The 22,852-nt window shown below is 38.7% G+C and overlaps 1 protein-coding gene across 2 annotated transcripts in view; it reads left to right on the forward strand.

Moving 5' to 3' along the window:
- Window positions 1–22,852, forward strand: part of AGBL4 (AGBL carboxypeptidase 4) — a 1,508,442-nt gene that overhangs the window by 1,064,299 nt on the left and 421,291 nt on the right. The window lies entirely within an intron of this gene.

Here is a 22,852-nt window from a genome sequence, read left to right on the forward strand (position 1 = left end):
GCACTGGCTATTCTGCTTTGGCTTTTCCCTTGCTTCCCGGATTAATGCCTAGCTGCCTATGCAATGCCTTCCCTCCTTATTTGATTTCCTAAATGAACAGCTGACCTTTTGTGCAATGAATAATGTTTCTTCCCCAAGCCTCTGCCCCTCCAGCAGTTTCATTTTCCCCTCCCAGCTCTGTGATGCCCCCTTTGCAGCTGATTTGGGCTGATAGTCTGGTTCTGTCACATATTTCTGAGCAAAGTTCTCCCTAATTCATTTAACGGACTAAATGTCAAGGAAGTATGTTGGTTACTGTTGGGTGACATGGGGGCAGGGAATAAGTCAGTGATAAATCATGGAGAATGGAGAAGTTACCTGGCAGATGGCATGGAACTGAGAGGAGAATGGCTCTTAGGGAAAGAAAGTCTGGGAAAGTGATCAGGTTCTATCGGCTTTGCTCAGGGGCAGTATGACTCTTGCCTCTCACCTTTAGAGTGATGTCAGATCCACTACCATCACTCCCAGAGCTAAGCAGTGGTCATGATATGACAAGCTCTTCTGTTTCTCCTATTCATTGTCTGCAGTCCAGAGAAAAGTTTAAATTTTGACAGAGTTATTTTAGTGGGTTGTTGGAAAAGTCATGACACATTTTTGCATAGAAAAACAGAAAAAGATGTCATGAATTTTCTGACAACTCAATATTTTGGTTTGCTAATTTGAGGCAAAAAAAAAAGCTGACAAATGAGAGATGGTGTTCTCTTTTATGCTGGTGTTGACAATTCTGGTCGGTGAGCATTATGGAGTAGGTATGGTAATTCATTTTCTTACACTGATAATATTCAAAACACTTAATGTTCTGATGACACCAGCATTCTTCTGGGCATTAGTACTTTATTCATTGGATTAAGGAATGATAGGCTTCTGAGTGAAGGGAAGGGTCAATTGAGCAGAGTGCTCATGTGACTGGGTTTCAGGATGACTGATAACCAATACCTATGAATGTTTTAAATATTTTAGTAACCAATATGACTATGCCATGCCATCTCTGCCTTACACCGAGTTTTTCATACTATATCTACAAGCTACTTTGCTTATTTACAATGAGAGTGTGAAATTGTCCCTATCTGGCCTATGTTATTAAACAAAGAGACAGTAATTGCAAATATATATTGAAGGCATTCCACTGAGCTTAAGAACAAAGATGAACTAGTTTGAAAGGTGTTTCATCTAGCCCATAGAATGAGCTATACTTGACATGTATGACTAACATATGTGGTAATTCTGAACCATAGGCTAACATAACCAGAGTGGCTCATGAGTGTGACCTGCCAATTTCTCCTTCTGTGATACTAGTAAGCAGTTATATTGTATCCTGTCCTGTCCTCTCCTCTACAGATATCTGGTCTCCCCAACATGTTGATTCAAATTGCAGATTCCATATTCCTATCTCACCCAGTCACACCCTGATATGATGCTGAAGTATGAATTGGAGAGGTTTTTGATCTATCAGTGGCTTTAGAAGGAAATTTATACACTCTGTTCACCACATTTCTTTTGTGCTAACTCTTTATGTTCCTAACTGCCACTGCACATATTCTAACAAGATGATTGTGACTAGCAAAGTATTTGTGGAATACTTTTGGACATCTGCATGCTGATGTTGTCACTCCTCATAGATGAAAGTCTACAGAAACGTTGGTTGGGAATTTGAGCCATTAAAAGATTTTCTAAAAAAAAGTATTTGTTTTGCATATAGTACTAAATATAGAGAAAAGTGTGAAAATATAATTACAGCCACCTACTATTCACACACCCCCAAACACCTTGACTTTATTTTAGTATCATACCATTAATGTCACCAATTTCACTATTCAAAAAAAAAACTATCAATATAGTTGAGACTTTCCCATTTTCCTCCCTGGTTACACCTCTCTATGTAACCACTGGAATAAAGTACTTTTACATATCTATGGATCCAATATATGATATATATATGACATATATATATATGTCATATATATGATATCACACTTTAAATGTTATTCTGTGAGTTTCCCCTAGTCATAATTGTACTATAGAGATTCAGTCACCTAGCCACATGTGACTCTGGGTTGTTTATTTTCATTGTTATGTGGTGTTCTGTATGTAACTAGCCAATAATTTTATTTACACATTTTATTGGTTGCAGTTTCAGCTATGTACAGTTTTAGACAATGGCAAATAGTATACTAACTGCAGTCCACTCTGGGTTCCCCGCCCCCCGGCCACAAGGGACGAGGGTCAGAGTGGCTCTCCAGGAAGTCCTGGGGTAACTCTGCATGTCAGGGGCATGTGTGCAGAGAGAATATCAGACTCATTCAACTTCAGGGGTGGCCTCAGAAAGGTGGGCAACCCGTTTATTGAAAGGAAACATGGGCAGATAGACCTCTAACTCAGGGGGATGGTTGAGGTAAACATTAACCCAAACACAGAGCAATACAATGCATAGTCACATTTTGACCAACAAACTGTTTGATCATAAGTAAAAGGTTACAGTACAAGGTTTGGTCATAAGCTTTACAATGTACATTTTTCCGGAGGTAGACTGCAGGCATCAGAGGGGGAAAGGGAGGCAGCTGAGCAATCAGGATGTTCGTTGGCAGTTTTAAGGTTAACATCACATAGTAATCCATGGCTTTTAATTACAGAAGGAAAAGGGGTGAGGTGGCATGTGTAGAAAGGTGCTCATGTCCAAGGGTCCAGTCATCATAAATTCCAGAGACCAGGGGAATCTGCCCTTGTCTCCACCCGAAGAGAGAGTTGGGGGGTCATCCTGCTTAGACCTCATGGAAACAATGGCTTGGACTTTCTGGGACAGTGGGTCCATTCTCCAACAACTAACGATATTTTTGTACACACTACCTCGAGCATAAGTATGAATATTTCTCAAGGGTGAATGTGTAGGAGAGATATTAGTGCTTATTTATGTCTGCAAATTTGTCACATAATGATCAGTTGTTTTATAAAGTTATTTACATTTACAACAAGAGCATAAAACTTTCCATTTTCCTGAATCTTTAACACTTGAAATTGTCAGGCTTAAAAAGATTCATAAAGACTATGATTTTTATGTCTTTTATGTTGTCTAGACTAGAGAAGTTCTGAGCAATTATATCCTGTAGAATGCTTTCTTGCCCTCCCTCTCTTTCTTCCTCTGGTAAGCCAATAATGCATATATTCTTTCTTCCTTTTATATATATATTTTTTCCTTTTTTGTTATCTTTGTTGTTTTTATCATTGTTGTGGTTGGTTATTATTGTTGTTGTTGCCAGATAGAACAGAAAGAAATGGAGAAAGGAGGGGAAGACAGAGATAGGGAGAGAAAGACAGACACCTGCAGACCTACTTCACCTTTTGTGAATCTATCCCTCTGCAGGTGAGGAGCTGGGGGCTTGATCCAGGATCCTTTTGCTGATCCTAGTTTCGCACCATGTGCCCTTAACCAACTTCACTACAGCCCAACCCCCTTATATTATTTCTTTTGAAGTCATCCCATATGTCTCTGTTGTTGTTTTAAGTATCTCTTAATCTCTTTTAGAGATTTTCTACTTCTTTTTTAGTTGTCTGTAATTGGTCCTCTATCTTGCTAATTCTGTTTTCAGTCTTTATTCTATTCTCTCTCCCCTCTACTGTTTTCTGGAGTTCATCTATTTTGTTACCCTGTTCTGATACTGTTTTAGCTTGTTCAGCTAGCTGTATTCATAGCTCAGTTATTTCAGCTTTCAGTTCTCTAATAACCTTGAGATAATTAGTGTTTTCTTCCAGAATCTCACTTGTTGTTTGTGCATTTCTGATGGCAATTCTTTCAAATTCTTTACTCACCCCCGTGACTATATCCTTAACTAGCATTTGGATGTTGACCTCATTATTCTGTGCTTTAACCTTTGGAGGGCTTTTAGTTGGACTTTGTACTGGTTAATTTCTCTAATATTTCTTCTTGTTGGTTTAACCATTCTATATATATATATATATATATATATATATATATATATATATATATATATATATAAATGAACTATATATAGTATTTATGAGGTCCCTCTCTCAGTATTTTTCAAATTCCTGATAATTCTTGCCTGGATTGACTTGTGTTTAATTAAGGTACTTAAAGAGTCCACAGTTATGGAAATTAACCATTGTTTCAATATTATTTCAATCCCTGAGTGGGGCCCAGTGGCTATTAAAGCCTATTTTGTTCTTTTTCTTCCTTGTAGGCTATGGGAGCCTGAGGGTTTTTAAACTATAAGTAGGCTTCTTAGCTTAATCACTCACTCCTGACCAAGAGATAAAAAAGGGTGGTGGAGATATAATACAGTGGTTATGCAAAGAGACTCTCGCACCCCAAGGTTCCAAAGCTCCTGGCTCAATTCAGCTTTTCTGCCAAGCCAGGCAGCACTGCTAGACCCTGTGAGTTTCTAAACAAGTCTGTAGGTTTATAGTCTGTAGGTTCTGAGGCAATTATTCAACATGTTCTCATCAGGAGAACAACGTGGAAAGGCTCCCACCACACAGCCCCACTGCTAGGCCACTGAGATGTAGATCTTCTCCTGAGTTTCCTGGTCAGTTCTCTGTCCCCTGATGTCAGCACTGGGCCTCTCCCTTGCTGCTTCAGACTCTGAGGGCAGTAGCCATGGAGACTCAAAGTTGTATTTGGTGAGTCTTAAGAGTCCTCTCCTCCTTTCACAGCAGTCTTTTTTGTTGGTAAAACAGACTGGAGGTGGTGCCTCAACCAGTAAACTCCCGGACTGTTACCAGCTGCTTAATCTCTCCTTAGGCTCCTTTCTGTCCATGTGCCACACATGTTTGCACTTACTGGTGATTTGATGGGTTCCTGAAATTATTCTGGCCCTGTTTTATTGAGGTCCCAGATGATCAATCTCCTTTGGTATTCCTCAAGACTGATTTTTATACTAGTAATCATGATAAACCTGAAAGTTCCCTTTGTTTTTAATGTGTTTCCATGTTTAGTAGTAGGCTATTTTTTCAGGTATATTGGAAATTGATTTCTTATTCTAGAAATTGACTATTTTTATATGCTGCCCCCCCCTTTAAGTTGCTACTCTTTTATGGATTTGTAATTCAGTATTATTTTATATATCAATACTTTGTCACTTATGCATTGCAGATACCTTCTCCCACACAATAACTTGTATTTTCCTTACATGGGAAGCATTTAAAAAATATTTTGACATTTAATGTAGTTGGGTTTATCAGTCTTTTAGTAGTAAACTTTGATTTATCTCTCACATAAGAAGAAACATAGCAAGTAAAAATATGAGTGTTGAAGAAAGAGACATGCAGATATCTGGTTGTTAGTCCAAATAAATGGGTAAATAGTAAATAGTACTAATGGGACTCTATAAAGAAAAAAAAAACAAAGATAAAATAATTTCAAGACTAAAAACTGAATTAAAGAAATGTGGTTATTATATATTATAAGCAGTATGAGAAAAATAAAGAAAAATACATAAGAAAAAAATACTAGAAAGAAAATGACATTTTAAAAGATATGGAGGGCCAAATACATGCAAAAGTGTTATATACAAAAGCTTTATATAATTTATATATAATTACATCTAAAAGAGTCTTTTTTTAAGTGTTCTTGTCTCACAATTCTTAGCTTGAAAACCATCTACTGTCTTAGGGTTCAAAAAGACAATTGCTAGTTAATGTTATCATCACATTAATTGGTAATTGGGTTAACTTTGAAAAGTCCTTTTGTTAGGGTTTGCTGTACAGTACCCAGTATCTTGTATATAGCTGTGCTATTGGTTGCTTCTGATCTACTTGGTCTAGGCTTTTGAGAGAGTCTGCATATCAATTACACAGCCTATATATTAAAAAGATTCAGTTTGTGTTTTGAAAAACTTCAAGACATACAATTAATTTTCCCCCTCTCATATTAATTAACTAGTGATTTATATGACTACATTTTACTAGGAGTGTACATAAACACCATTCCCACCACCAAAAGACTGTGACCCATCCCTCCCACCCACTACCACCCCCCACTGGCCCAGGAACTGCATGTCTACCCCTCACCACAGGGTTTTTACTTTGGTGCCCTACTTACAATTTGGTCAGGTCCTGCTTTTAGTTTCCCTTTCAGATCTTCTTACTCAACTTCTGTTGATGAGTGGGATCATCCCATACTCATCTTTATCTTTCTGACTTAGCTCACTTAACATAATTCCTTCTAGCTCTGTCCAAGATGGGTCAGATAAGGTGGGTACATTGTTCTTAATAGCTGCATAGTATTCCATTGTGTATATGTGCCACAGCTTTCTCAGCCACTCATCTGTTGTTGGGCACCTGGGTTGCTTCCAGGTTTTAGCTATTATGAATTGTGCTGCTATGTACATTCCAGTTTCAAATAACAAATTAAAAAGTAGGCTTCCCCTTATAGAAAAAAGAACATCAGGAATAGTGGACAAAATTATCACACACTTTGAATTTAAAAATAGGAGAAAAAAATGGTTTAGAAAAAATAAACTGTGGGACATTGAAGTCTCTATTAGAAAATCAAATATCTGAGGGGTCTCATAAAGAGAGGAGAGAAAGAAGGAAGAAAATATTATATTCAAATAAATAATAGAAGAATATTTATCATATCCTGGACGTGGTCAGTGTGTAGATATTAGGAAGCAGAGAGAATAATCTCACATCTCCACTATAGATGTACTTCCCCCAGTCCTGGAACCCTTGGATAGGGCCCACTTTCCCGTATGCCTCTCCCAATCCAGGGAAGTCTGGCCGGCATCCTGATGGCATCTGGAACCTGGTGACTGAAAAGAGAGTTAACATACACAGCCAAACAAATTGTTGAGCAATCATGGACCCAAAGCTTGGAATAGTGGAGAGGAAGTGTTAGGGGGGTACTCACTGCAAACTCTAGTGTACTTCTGCTTTCAGGTCTATATTTTGCAGTAGTTTACAGATACATGTGAACATATGCTCTCTCACACAGAAACTGGTGAATATCTAGGTTTTGGGACTTTGTTAGAAAGTGAATCTTTGAATCATGGATTTCTTTCTTAATCCATTACTATATATTAAATTGAAAGCTTTGTATTTTTTTCATGTTTCTTGTCATTATATTTCCTAAATTTTTCTCTGACTGCTTTTCTGGTTCTGCATCACTATGTACCTGGCCATCATCTTGATTTTCCAGTACTAGTATTTTTCTAGTTTTACCCACAAAATTTGTTGTCTGTTTTTGGTCAGCAGGTATCCCTGAGTTCTGCTTTGTATATGAGTTCAAAGGGGTAGTGTAGGAGTTTTAAAAAAGTGACATGATATTATGGCACTTGATGTCCATTTACAGAGCTCTAGTCCAAGGAGGAGGGGTATTGGAGGAAAATCCCAGACATTCCTTCTCTTCCCAGACTGTTTCCTGAAAGTGGAAACTCTACTATGAGGTTAAAGTAACTTTCTCAACTGCAGAGAAGTCTGACCCTGTTCATCAGAGTATTTATGGCAGCAGTGACACCATAGAGTTTGGTTGCTTTCCCTGATAACACAAGAATGTAATGCTCAGTTCTCTGGTTCCCCTCCTCCAATAGTTCTATGGGGGTCATATAGCTTTAAACAGCAGTCCCAATGTCCTTTTAAAAAGTAATTTTGTTTCTGAGTGATTCTGTGAAATCCCTTTAAACTCACCAAGTGGATCTGAAGCAATTACAAATATGGTGTCCATTGGCATTGTAGTGCCATGTTTCTGCCTGAGTATTTTTCTCCCTTCCCATTTCTCCTGTCTATCTGTAATCACCAAACTTCAGAAAGGGACTTTTTCTTCTTTTGGAGAAATCTCAGCTGTGTTTCAATGAAATTTGTGGAAATATTTTGCTTTAATATTCATTTTCTGAAAAAGAGTTGACTTCCTTAATCTATGGCTCCAACCCACAAATCATGTTATATTTAAATCTTTTCTTTATATTTTGTAGGATTGATCTTTTTGTGTAATATGTTTTAGGGACTTATTTTGTATTTGCATATGAATAGCACATTATATTAACACCATTCTTTGTGGTGACGCAATATGCCAGTGACCATGCACAGAAACCCCAACACAGTGCTGACGTCAGCCTTGGCAACAGAGTATGCAATGATCTGTGCAGGTGCATGGTGGACTGTAGGTGAATCCACACTGTACTGGTGTGCAAAGCATTGTGGGTAGGCTGAATAGACATAAAAGGACAGCCAGCCATAACTCTCACTCTCTTTGGCTGCTGCTTCTTCTCCTGGTCAGATGCTTCTTCTGGTCAGGTGTGCCATGGCTACTTCTCCTGGGAACTGAATACGTGTTGACCCTGCTAGCTGGTAAACTTTTAGACCCCTCTACAGCCAAGAGCAATCTTTACCAGAGCTTATAATTGTTTATCTTATGGGACTAAACTTTGATAATCATATTCAGACTTTATAGACCTAGCATACGCTTATCCCTTGATGATAATTGCTTATTTTGCCTTTTACCTGTTTCACCCTAATAAACCTTATATTGTTTAAACCAGTTCCAATCTCCCGCTGTGAATCCTTTTACATGCCTCAGCAGCAGCCCACTTTACCCCAAATCTTTTTTAAATTAATTTATAATAATTCTTAATCTTATTTAATAATTATACATCTATCATAACTATTATTTTTTGCATATAAATTTTTTTAAGGAGCTGGGTAGTGGCTCACCTGATAAGAGCACAGATAATACCATGTATAAGATACTAGGTTCAGGCTTCAAGCCCCACCTGTAGAAAGGAAGCTTCTTGAGTAGTGTTGCAAATCTCTCTCTCTCTCAGTGTGTGTGTGTGTGTGTGTGTGTGTGTGTGTGTGTGTGTGTGTCCCCTATTAACAAAGGGGTTGAATGAAGGAAGAAAAAAAACAAAAAAATAAATGGAAAGAAAGCTGTGGAAGACATCTGGGAGGCATGGGCAGGGAATAACTGGGACCAAATCACCTATCCTCCCAAGACAACAAATAAATACAATAGACCCAACTGAAGTCATCATCTACAGCTTAAAGTTCTGCAGTCTCAGGTGGGTGCTTGCATGCAGTTGGAGAAAAAGGGGTGTGGGCTGAAGAACAGCAAAGTCAAATCAGAGCTCTGGGCAGTGTAGATACTGAGATGTGCCATTTTGGCAATTTCACTTTAAGCACAGGAAGCAAGTAAGCAAATGCCAGGAGAAGAGAGATAGGGGTTAAAACTCTCAGTCTTTGACTGGGGGGGGGGGGTTATCCTTCTGAATTTAAGGCAAAGACACAACATAAAACAGGGCATTTGTGACCACAATACAGCCCAAAGAAACCATCTCCCCACCCCATTCCACCTGCCACAGATCATACAAACAATAGAAACCTAGAGATCAAATAGCAACACCTGCTGGCCAGCTATAACCAGCATAAAAAATGTGCAAGCAGAGAAACAGAACTAAACAGCCAACTATGTCATATCAGCCAGACAGAAATGAGACAGAGGAAATCCAAGAAATTACAGATTTAAAGAGACTCTCAGAGACAGATTACACAGAGTTCATTATGAGTACTCTCCAAGAACTTAAGCAAGGATTAAAAGAGCATGTTACTATGGAATTAAAACACATGAGAGAGGAATTTACAACAGAGATCACTAAAAATTTTCAAATCTTAAAAGAAGAACTTCAGTCAGAGCACCATGGAGTAAAAGTCTAACCATGCCCAGGTAGAAGGCTCACGAAGTAGATTCACACATCCAAAAGAAATAAGCTCTGATTTAGAAAGTACGGCCAGCCCACTCTTTTAATTCAAAGATGAGGGAGAGGAATGGTTCAGAAACAGTGAAGCAACTCTCTGTGAAATTTCATGTTGCATCAAAAGATTGAATATAAGAGTGATAGGTATATCTAAGGAGGAGGACAAAGCCAAATGTCCAGAGTCCAATTTCAGAGCATTTTTAGTGGAGAATTTCCCTAACTTAGGAAACCATCAGAACATTCTCATTCAAGAGGCAGAATGATCACTCAGATTTATAAATACAAAAAGACCAACATCGAGACACATTATAAAACTATCAAAAGTCAACAATGGGAGTCAGGCAGTAGCACAGCGGGTTAAGCGCATGTGGCACAAAGCACAAGGACCGGCATAAGGATCCTGGTTCGAGCCCCTGGCTCCCCAACTGCAGGAGAGTCGCTTCACCGGTGGTGAAGCAGGTCTGCAGGTGTCTATCTTTCTCTCACTCTCTCTGTCTTCCCCTCCTCTCTCCATTTCTCTCTGTCCTATCCAACAATGATGACATCAATAATAACTACAACAATAAAACAACAAGGACAACAAAAGGGAATAAATAAGTAAATATAAAAAAATTTCAAAAAAAGTCAACAACAAGGAAAACATTTTGGTGGCTGCTAGGTAAAGGAAAGAAGCTACATACAAAGGCAGAACTATAAGATTTCATCAGATTTCTCTTACAAACTCTAGAGGCAAGGTGAGAGTGGAATGACATATTCAGAGTTCTATAGGAGAGGGAATTCCAGCCATGGATATTGTATACTGCAAAATTATCCTTCAAATATTAGGGATAAATAAAGGTTTTCTCAAATATTCAAGAACTAAAGGAGTTTGCCACAATCAACCCCACCTTGCAAGAACTACTGAACTGAAAGAAAGGAGAAATCAGAGGAATTCATATTCCAAACACTAAATTGAAGATGTTACCATGATGTCAACCTGACTCGCCTGGACAGATGACCTCACCAATGTATCCTGGAACTCCACCATTTCAGAGCCCTGCCCCAGTAGGGAAAGATAGTGACAGGCTGGGAGTATGGATCAACCTCCCAGTGCCCCTGTCCATCAGAGAAGCAGTTACAGAAACCTAACCTCCCACCCCATAATGACCCTGGGCCCATACTCCCAGAGAGATAAAGAATAGGAAATCTTCTAATAGAAGGGATGGGATATGGAACTCTGGTGGTGGGAATTGTGTGGAATTTTACCCCACTTATTCTGTGGTCTTGTCAATATTTTCTATTTTACAGATAAATTAAATTTAAAAATTATAAAAAAGAAAGCTGTGAAGTGGTGGAGCTGTGCAGCACCAAGTTCTAGTAATGACCCTAGTGGAAAAATAAGTAAATAAAAATAAAAACCTTGGGTTGTGTTAACTTTTGAGTCATTTCTGTTTTATCCCCATGAGAAATTTTTGACAAATACACTTTCAAATACTGTTTTTACCCTATTCTTTTGATACTATTCTTCAAAAATTCCTATTTGGATTCTTTCCTGTGGTACTCCAAGGCTCTTAACTGTTTTCATTATGTTTTTTTTTTATTCATTGTGTATTATTGCAGTGATTCTGTGTTCCCCAAAAGAAACATGCATTCATAAATTTCTTTTTTGACAATTACTAATCTACATCTTTGTTATCTTTTCCAATATCCCTGTGACTTTTATTTCTGATATTTCTAAATCATTTATATCCACCTGTCCTTTTTTATTTATACTTCTTATGTTATATAATTTATTGTTCTATCCTAATGTCATTATTTTCCTTGAACATGCTCAGTATAACTATTTTAAACCTTTAACTGTTTTATAAAATAAATTGCATCTGAAGTAGATTCAAGTTGTAATTGTGGGTTTTGTTTAGTATCATACTTAGGATGCAATTTCTTCATCTATTTTGAAATTCTGCTTTGGGGGCTGGCAAGCTAGATTACTTGGATATTGAGCTATTTCCACTCCTACACAGCACTAACTGCACACCAGTTTTGTCATGCCCATGCCCCATTTGAGCCTGCCCTCCATGGCACTGAAGGAAACTTAGGCTCTATTGTATCTTTCCCTCTATCTCTCTGTCTCTGTCTCTTTTTATCTAGAAGAATTGACCTAAAACAGTGAAGTTCCATAGATGAAAAAAGAGTGAAGGGTGGAAGACAGGAAAGCGAGAAGGAAGGAAATAAAAGTAAGAGGAAGGAATGGAAGAAGGGAGGAAGAAAGGAAGGAAAGTAGAATAAGATTTAATTTGTAAGATCAGCTTCTATTTTTCTTTCTTCACAACACTGACCACCCCTCTCCCCAATAAATACTGACTATGTTCTCATTTTCCTTTGTGGAATTTTATTTATAGTTGCCTCTACCCATATCTTTAGTATAGAGCCTGTTAAAAATGAGGACATGGCAGACCTAGTGATAAAAGGTCAGTATAATATATTGATACTGTTTCTAATTACCGTGTCTATAACTCTATATTAGTCTAAGTCTGTAGTAGACAGAAGATATCTTCCAGAAAGTTCTACAGTTATCTTAATTTTTTTTATTTTTAATTTTTTATTTAAGAAAGGATTAATGAACAAAACCATAAGGTAGGAGGGGTACAACTCCACACAATTCCCACCACCCAATCTCCATAACCCACCCCCTCCCCTGATAGCTTTCCCATTCTCTATCCCTCTGGGAGCATGGACCCAGGGTCGTTGAGGGTTGCAGAAGGTAGAAGGTCTGGCTTCTGTAATTGCTTCCCCACTAAACATGGGCGTTGACTGGTCGGTCCATACTCCCAGTCTGCCTCTCTCTTTCCCTAGTAGGGTGTGTCTCTGGGGAAGCTGAGCTCCAGGACACATTGGTGCGGTCTTTAATCCAGGGAAGCCTGGCCAGCATCCTGGTGGCATCTGGAACCTGGTGATTGAAACGAGAGTTAACATACGAAGCCAAACAAATTGTTGAGCAATCATGGACCCAAAGCTTGGAATAGTGGAGAGGAAGTGTTAGGGGGGTACTCACTGAAAACTCTAGTGTACTTCTGCTTTCAGGTCTATATTTTGCAGTAGTTTATGGATACGTGTGAACATAAGCTCTCTCTCACAGAAACTGGTGTATATCTAGGTTATGGGACTTTGTTAGAAAGTGAACCACCTGAGATGAAATTAGAGTGTACTATAAAAGGAAAGGTCTCACCCGAGTAATGAAGCTGCAGGGTTGTCATGCCACTCCTGAAGTCTCTGGACACAGTCTGAGGTGAAGAATGTTGAGGTGGCAATCGTTGTGTTGGTTAGGTTGTGATCGGCGGATGCAATATTATTTGGTATGGATTGGGAGAGGCATGCGGGAAAGTGGGCCCTATCCAAGGGTTCCAGGACTGGGGGAAGTAGGGGCTCTATAGTGGAGATGTGAGGTTCCTGCTGTTTAGGGTTCAAAAAGACAATCGATAGTTAATGTTATCATCACATTATTTGGTAACTGGGTTAACATTGAAAAGTCCTTTTGTTATGGTTTGCTGTACAGTATCCAGTATCTTGTATATAGCTGTGCTATTGGATGCTTCTAATCTACTTGGTCTAGGCTTTTGAGAGAGTCTGCATATCAAATACATAGCCTATATATTAAAAAGATTCAGTTTGTGTTTTGAAAAACTTTGAGACATACAATTGATTTTCCCCCTCTCATATTAATTAACTACTGATTTATTTGTCTACATTTTGCTAGGAGTGTACATAAACACCATTCCCACCACCAAAAGACTGTGACCCATCCCTCCCGCCCACTCCCACCCCCCACTGGCCCAGGAAGCTGTATGTCTACCCCTCACCACAGGGTTTTTACTTTGGTGCCCTACTTACAATTTGGTCAGGTCCTGCTTTTAGTTTCCCTTTCAGATCTTCTTACTCAACTTCTGTTGATGAGTGGGATCATCCCATACTCATCTTTATCTTTCTGACTTAGTTCACTTAACATAATTCTTTCTGGCTCTGTCCAAGATGGGTCAGAGAAGGTGGGTTCATTGTTCTTGATAGCTGCATAGTATTCCATTCTGTATATATACCACAGCTTTCTCAGCCACTCATCTGTTGTTGGGCACCTGGGTTCCTTCCGGGTTTTAGCTATTATGAATTGTGCTGCTATGAACATAGGAGTACACACCTCTTTTTGGTTGGGTGTTATGGAGTCCTTGGGGTATAACCCCAGGAGAGGAATTACTGGATCATATGGAAGGTACATGTCTAGCCTTCTGAGAGTTTTCCAGACTGCTCTCCACAGAGGCTGGACCAATTTACATTCCCAACAGCAATGTAAAAGGGTTCCTCTGTCCCCACATCCTCTCTAGCATTTGTTGCTGCTGTCCTTTTTGATGTATGCCATTCTTACAAGAGTGAGGTGGTATCTTAGTGTTGTCTTAATTTGCATTTCTCTGACAATCAGTGACCTAGAGCAGTTTTTAATATGTTTGTTGGCCTTTTGGATCTCCTCTGTAGTGAATGTTTTGTTCATATCCTCTGCCCATTTTTGGATGGGGTCATTTGCTTTTTTGGTGCTAAGTTTGCTGAGCTCTTTATATATTTTGGTGATTAGTTTCTTGTCTGATGTCTGGCATGTGAAGATCTTCTCCCATTCTGTGAGGGGTCTCTCTGTTTTTTTAATAGTTTCTTTGGATGTGCAGAAGCTTTTCAATTTGATGTAGTCCCATTGGTTTGTTTCTGCTTTAGTCTTCCTTGCAATTGGGTTTGATTCATCAAAGATGTCCTTGAGGTGTATGTGGGAAAGTGTTTTACCAATGTTTTCCTCTAAGTATTTGATTGTTTCTGGTCTGACATCTAGGTCTTTGATCCATTTGGAGTTGATTTTTGTTTCTGGTGAGATAAAGTGGTTCAATTTCATTCTTCTGCATGTTTCAACCCAGTTTTCCCAGCACCATTTATTGAAGAGAGCCTCCTTTTTCCATTTAATCCTTTGGGCCCCCTTATCAAAGATTAGATGCCCCTAGGTGTTGGGATTTATTTCTGGGCTTTCAATTCTGTTCCACTGGTCTGTGTGCCTATTTTTGTTGCAGTACCATGCTGTTTTGATGATGATGGCTTTATAATATAGTTTAAGGTCTGGGAGTGTGATACCTCCATTTCTGTTTCTTTTCCTCAAGATGGTTTTGGCAATTCTAGGTGTTTTCAGGTTCCTGATAAATGATTGTAGTGTTTGTTCTATTCTCTTAAAGAAGCGTGGTGGAACTTTGATGGGCATTGCATTAAATTTGTATATGGCTCTGGGGAGAATATTTATTTTGATGATATTTATTCTTCCAGTCCATGAGCTTGGGATATCTTTCCATTTCTTGCTATCAGTTTCTATTTCCTTGAGTAGCGACTCATAGTTTTCAGTATACAAGTCTTTCACTTCTTTGGTCAACTTTATTCCTAGGTATTTGATTGATTTTGCTGAAACAGTAAATGGGAGTGATTTCTGGATGTCTTCTTCTTCAGGTTTAGTGTTTGCATAAAGAAATGCCACTGATTTTTGTACATTGATTTTGTAGCCTGATACCTTGCTATATTGCCTAATAACTTCCAGTAATTTTCTACTGGATTCTTTAGGTCTTTCTATGTATACTGTCATATCATCTGCAAATAGTGAGAGCTTGACTTCTTCCCTTCCAATCTGTATTCCTTTGATTTCTTTCTCTTGCCTGATTGCTATGGCAAGAACTTACAATACTGTGTTGAAGAGTAACGGTGACAGTGGACTGCCCTGTCTAGTCCCCGATCTGAGGGGGAATGCTTTCAGCTTCTGTCCATTGAGTATGATGTTGGCTGTAGGTTTTCTATATATAGACTCCACTATCTTGAGGAATTTCCCATCTATTCCCTTTTTTTGTAGAGTTTTGAGCATGAACGGTTGTTGGATTTTGTCAAAGGCTTTTTCTGCATCTATTGAGATAATCATGTGTTTTTTGGCTTTGCTTTTATTGATGTGGTGAATGACATTGATTGACTTACGGATGTTGAACCAGCCTTGCATTCCTGGGATGAATCCCACTTGGTCGTGATGAACAATCTTTTTGATATGTTGCTGTATCTGGTTGGCCAAGATCTTGTTTAATATTTTGGCATCTATGTTCGTCAGAGAGATTGGTGTGTAGTTTTCCTTTTTTTTTCTGTCCCTATCAGCTTTTGGTATCAGGGTGATGTTAGCTTCATAGAAGGTGGAAGGGAGTATTCCTGTTTCTTCAGTCTTATGGAATAGCTTAAGAAGTATGGGTATTAACTGTTTCCTGAAAGTTTTGTAGAATTCGTTTGTGAAGCCATCTGGTCCAGGACTTTTGTTGTTGGGGAGATTCTTAATAACGGTTTCTATTTCTTTGTCTGTGATTGGTGCATTTAGATTTTGTAGTTCTTCTTGGTTCAGTTTTGGAAGGGCATAGGTTTCTAGGAATTGTTCCATTTCTTCCAGATTCTCTAGCTTGGTGGCATATAGTTCTTTATAGAAATTTCGCAGGATTCTATGGATTTCTGTGGTGTCAGTTGTGATATCTCCTCCATCGTTTACAATTCTACTAATTTGAGTCTTCTCTCTTTTTTGTTTGGTGAGTCTGGCTAGGGGTTTGTCAATTTTGTTTAATCTTTCAAAGAACCAACATTTGGTTTCATTGATCTTTTGTATGGTTCTTTTATTTTCGATGTTGTTTATTTCTGCTCTAACTTTAGTGATTTCTGTCCTTCTTTATGCTTTAGGGTTCCTTTGTTCCTCTTCCTCTAAGTCTTTGAGGTGTGCAGTAAGGTCGTTCATTTGAGCTTCTTCTTGGTGATTAATATGTGATTGTATGGCTATAAGTTTCCCTCTCAGTACTGCTTTAGCTGTGTCCCAAATATTTTGATAGGTTGTGTCTTCATTTTCATTAGTTTCCAGGAACATTTGAATTTCCTGCTTAAGTAAGTCTCTGACCCAGTGGTTCTTAAGGAGCATGTTGTTTAGTTTCCAAATTCTGTGTCTTTTAATAATTTTCTGTTTGTTGTTAAATATTAGTTTTACTCCACTGTGGTATGAGACGATGATGATTTCAATGCTCTGAATTTGTTGATGCTGTCTTTGTGGCCTAACATGTGTTCTATCCTTGAGTATGTGTTATGTGGATTTGAAAAGAAGGTGTATTCCAGTTTTTGGGGGTGGAGGAGTCTGAAAATGTCCAAGAGGTCTAGTCTGTCGATCTCTTCATTCAATTCTCTTGTATCTTTATTGGTTCTCTGCTTTATTGAACTGTCTAAGTGTGAGAGTGGGGTATTGAAGTCTCCCACTATTATTGTATTACTATTGATGTATTTTTGAAATTCTTTCAGTAGGTGCTTAATGTATTTAGATTGTCCCTCGTTAGGTACATAGATGTTAATAATTGTTAAGTCTTCTTGGCTGATTGATCCTCTAATCATTATGTTATGTCCTTGCCTATCTTTATTACTTTATTTAATTTAAAATCTATCGTGTCTGAGATGAGAATGGCTGTTTCTGCCCTTTTTTGTGGTCCGTTCGCCTGTATGACAGTTTTCCATCCTTTCACTTTAAGTCTGTGTTTATCTTGTTGTGACAGATGGCATTCTTGCAAGCAGCATATGGTTGGGTTATGTTTTCTGATCCATTCCGCCACCCTGTGCCTTTTGATGGGTGAGTTTAAGCCATTGACGTTTATTGATATTATGGATTTAATGTATTGTAGTGCCATTGTTCAAAAAAAGTTGTTTACTCTGATATATTGCAAGTATTATAGTGATGTTCTTGTTTATAAGAGGTCTTTTAGAACCTCTTTCAGGGCCAGCTTGGTGATGGTTGCCTCCTTTAAGTGTTGTTTGTCTAAGAAGGTTTTGATCCCTCCATCTAGTTTGAATGAAAGTCTAGCAGGATATATTATCCTTGGTTGAAACCCTTTTTCATTCAGGGATTGATAGATATCTTGCCACTCCCTTCTGGCTTTTAGAGTTTTAGTGGAGAAGTCTGCAGATAATCTTATGGGTTTTCCCTTGTATGTGAATTTTTGTTTCTCTCTTGCAGCTTTTTAGGATCTTTTCTTTATCCTTACTTCTTCTCATTGTGACTATGATGTGTCTTGGTGTCTTCAGGTCTGGGTTGATTCTGTTTGGTACTCTCTGGGCTTCTTGAATCTTGATATCCTTTCTGTTATTCAGGTCTGGGAAGTTTTCTTCTATTATTTCCTCTAGAATGTTTGCTTCCCCTTCCTCTCTTTCTTCCTCTGGCAGGCCAATTATATGTATGTTACTTCTTTTGAGATAATCCCATATGTCTCTGTTGTTGTTTTCAGTATCTCTCAATCTCTTTTTAAGCTCTTTCACCTCTTTCTTTGTTTTCTCTAACTCATCCTCTGTCTAACTAATTCTGTTTTCTGCTTCTGTTAGTCTGCTTTCCCTTGCCTCAGCTTCTTTCTTCATTACAGCTATTTCAGCTTTCAGTTCTCTAATTGCCTCAAGATAATCAGTATTTTCCTTGGGGGTCTCAACTGTTGTTTCCCTAATACTGCCATTCCTTTCCTCCAATGTTGTTTTCATTTCTGTGATTAATAAGTTTATTATTGCTTGCATACTTTTCTTATCTATGGTTACTTCTGGCTGATTTGTAGTTTCTTCTGGGATCTTGTCTTCATTCACTGGAGTAGCAGTTTTATTTGTTTTTGATCTACCCATTTTTTTTTATTTATGTGTTTCTTTTTTTATGCTCTGTTGTTCCTCAGTTGTTGTGTCTTGAGTACAAGTAACACTGTACTAAATACCTTTATGACAATTACACTCACCAACCTCAGGAATTACAGTAGTAACTGAAGTAAGTATTGAAGTAGTTTAATCGTTACCAGTTAGCCAAACAATTTCTCCAGTCCGTGAAAAATTAGTAACCAAATCCCAGTGAAGAAAGTGAAAAGAAAGAAAGGATAGCAAGAATAGACAGTTATGCAAATCTACTATCCACTGTATATTCTAGGGGTAACAAGAGGGGAAAGGGAACTAGAGCAGAGATACACACATAGAGAGTCCACTCTGAGTCAGATTTCTTCCCCAAAATAATTCACAAATTCAGAAAGGCAAAGAAGAACGAATAAGTGTACGACAAGATTTAAAAAAAGAGAGAGAGAGAGAGACAAGAGAGAGAAAAGGGAGAAGATAAGAAAAAGAGCTGTAATTAAAGAGCAGTGAAAGGAAATTCCCAAATGTGTATCAGTGAATTCAAAAAAGCACCCTGTTTGGTGGTGTGGGGTATCCTGCTAGGAGCTGGTCCCCAGGGACTGCTTATGGGGGGGGCAGGAAGGAGGTATGCTTGAAAATTAAAAGGAAGGAAAAAAATTTTTCCCCTTTTTTCCCTACTGTAATTCTTAACCCAAATTAAGTTATAGTTACCTCCTTGGTGTCACCACTAGGACCCCTTATTGGCTGGCCTGCTAAAGGCAGAAAATCCTACCATTTCCAGGAGATGTGGTCGGAGCTCAGCCACTAGCAGCTTCTCAGTCTGGCATCTTCCGGGAAACCCCCCCCCCCAAGACTTTTTTAAAGGATTTCTCAAAAATGAAAACTAGCTGCAAGTCCTTTTGATCCAATGAGAGCTGTACTCAAGAAGTCCTCGGATCCGCCCTCAGGGTTGCGGTGGTCCCCAGAGACTCCCAAGAGAAAGCCCTGAGCTACAGTGCTCCCTTCTGGTCCTCTGCCAGCCGCCCAGCAGTGCTCTGCAACCGGCGGAGGAGCCACCTTCCCGGGCTGAGAACAGTGCCCGGTGCACCCGCCTTGCCCGCCGCCACCTGGGAAGTCTGGAGCAGCCTGCCCGCTAGTCCGTGCCACCTTTACTCTAATTCTTAAGCCAAATTAAGTTATAGTCACCTCCTTGGTGTCACCGCTAGGATCCCTTATTGACTGGCCTACTAAAGGCAGAAAATCCTAACGTTTCCAGAAGATGTGATCAGAGCTCAAGCCACTAGCAGCTTCTCAGTCCACCATCTTCCGGGAACCCCAGTTATCTTAATTTTTTTCTAGACTTTTTATGACAGGAACTTCTATTTGGTCATAGGTCTCTGCTCTAAGCAGAAGACATGATATCTGATAATCATCTCCTTAAAATAGTTCTATTATTTAAATGTTTTATTATCTTTATTTACTAGATAGACAGCCAGAAATTGAGAGGAAGTAGGGAAATAGGGAGGGAGAGAGACAGATTGGCATCTGCAACACTGCTTCACCACTTGCAAAGCTTTCCCTCCACTGGTGGGGACTGGGGGCTTGAACCTGTGTCCTTGCACATCATAGCATGTGCACTCAACCAGGTGCGCCACCACCTGGCCCCAGAAGATAAACTTTTACCTATGACTACTATAGTCTGTAGCTTCAGGACCACTTACCCATTTGAATTTCTGTACATTTACATTAATTGAAATACATTATTACAATGGAGCCCATCTATATGTTTTAATTCCCTTTTTAGATATTCAACATCTAGAATTGGCACATGAACTTACTCAGTCATTTGACTCTAACATTTCCTCCTTGATTTTTGGAAAGTTTATTCTCCTATAACCTTATCACTAGAAGAAAGATCATACATATAAGGAGGTAACTTTCCCCATTCAATAAAAGCTTTTATCATTAGACTAAAAGGAGTAACTTATTTATTGCATATTTATATACAACTGTATCTGTAATTAATCAATAAAATTGGGGGCTCTAAGAGATAGCTCAACTGGTAGGGCATACATAGGACAATGCACAAGGCCTTGGGTTGGAGGTCTAACAATACTTGGGAGCACCAAAAATACTATGGGAAGTTCCTTACATGATGGAACAGTGTTATGCTCTCTCTCTCTCTCTCCATCTCTCTCTCTCTCTCTCTCTGTGTGTGTGTGTGTGTGTGTGTGTGTGTGTGTGTGTGTGTGTATCTTTTTATCTTTACTACCACCAGGACTATCAGTGGGGTTCAATAACTGCACAAGTCACTGCTCCCAGTGGTCATTTCTTCTTTCTACCCCCTTTTTTATTAGATAGGACAGAGAGAAATTGAAAAGAGGAAATGGAGAGAGAGATGGAAAGAGGAAGAGAAACACCTGTAGGCATATTTCATAGCTTGCAAATCTTTTTCCCTGCAAATGGAGAACAGGGCCTTGAACCCAAGTCCTTGGCCTTAACATGATAATTTGGGAGCTCAGCTGGGTAAGCCACTGCCCAGCCCCCTCTTCCTAACTAAAAGTTAGTTTGGGAGCTATGATATCACATATTTACAAAACCATGTACAAAATAAATAAAATTGGTGCCTTACACATGATGTGGCAAGAGACACACTCTACCAAGTGAGCCATCTGTCAGCCCTTAGCATGATTCTATAGAAAGTGATTTAATCAGAGAGTCAGGCGGTAGTGCAGCAGGTTAAGCACATGTGGCGCAAAGTGCAAGGACCAAAACAAGGATCCCCTTTCAAGCCTCCAGCTCACCACCTGCAGGGGAATCACTTCACAGGTGGTGAAGCAGGTCTTCAGGTGTCTGTCTTTCTCTCCTCCTCTCTGTCTTCCCCTCCTCTCTCTATTTCTCTCTGTCCTATCCAACAACAACAACATAAATAATAACTACAACAATAAAACAAGGGCAACAAAAGGGAATAAATAAATATAAAAATTAAAGTGCTTTAATCTTAGTGTAATGTGAGCATGTCCCAGTAATGTTAAGCATTCTCAAAGATGAAATTTTACATAGCTGAAAGCATTCTATTATATCTTAATTCTACCATTGCTACATGCTAGATTATTCCTAGTTGGTTAGAAAAACACAACATAATGAACAGTCTTATATAAAGCTTTTTGTGTGCAACACTACTATTTTATAAGAATTTCTAGAATGAGAATTACTAAGGATACATATACATAGTTGACTAGTTATGGCAGACTAGGTCACTGGAGTAACAATGACATCACAGTTGCAGAGGTTTAAGCAATGGAAGTTTGTTTCTTACTTATGTCCCTCATGGATTGGAATCATCTCTATTCTACCTAACCCTTTCTGGGGAACCCAAGCTATCCTACCATCTCATATTTGGAACACTGTAGGTGTCTTAGTTTGCATTCTTTAAGAAGCAGACCTTAGAGTAAGGATCTCATTGCAAGCTGTTTTTGTTGGAGGTTACTCTAAAGACCTGGTATGGAGGGAGAAGAGGAAAAGTAATATGAGAAATAGAAGAAAGCACAAAATGATACCTTATCTAGAAGATCATCATTAAGGGCAATAGGAACTTAATCCTACTTGGGGAACCTTGGGAATAAGGATAGAAAATAAGCCTTAGAGAGGCAAAGTAAGGTGGGGAGGGTAATTCTTTGGCATCCTCATTCTGCCCAGTGTATCAATATACCTTTTCGTGGACAGAGGAAGTCCTTAGGAGGGCCAGGTGGTGGCATACCTAGTTCAGTGCACATGTTACAATGCACAAGGACCCAGGTTTGAGCCCCCAGACCCCACCTTCAGTGGAAAGTTTTGCAAGTGATGAAGCGATGTTGCAGGTGTCTCTGTCATTCTGTTTCCCCCTTCCCTTTTGATTTTTGGCTGTTTCTATCTAACAAAGATTAAAAAAATATTCCTTTAAAAGAGAGAGAAAGTTCCAAGGATAGATAGATTTTAACTTAACATTATTTCATAAACAGTCTTCTTGTTGCTGTGTGGTTAACATGCTTACCAGCTTTGTATAATAACTTTCTCTATTAAAAAGATTGCATATGCCCATGATGCAAATTTTGAAAAATATGGAGAAGTCATAAAGATGAAAATATCAGTTATCTCCCAAAGGCAATTGCTGCTTAATATTTTAACACATTTACTTCTTTGCCTTTTTTCTTGCATGTATAATTTTTGTTTTACATAGTTGAGATCATGTAGAATATGAAATTTTACTGTGATTTTCACTTAATATTATAAAAGAAATATTTCCCATGCTGTTAATGTTGGGTATTTAATGTGATTCTAGTTTCTCAATCTTATGAATAATTTATAAACCCTTTGTGTATGTAATTTTTGTCTACATTTTAGGCTATTGTCTTAAAACAGATGATATGGGTTGGAATGCTAGATCCCTGAGC

The sequence above is a fragment of the Erinaceus europaeus genome, chromosome 13 (assembly GCF_950295315.1).
Source record: "Erinaceus europaeus chromosome 13, mEriEur2.1, whole genome shotgun sequence".
In the NCBI taxonomy this organism is placed as follows: domain Eukaryota; kingdom Metazoa; phylum Chordata; class Mammalia; order Eulipotyphla; family Erinaceidae; genus Erinaceus; species Erinaceus europaeus.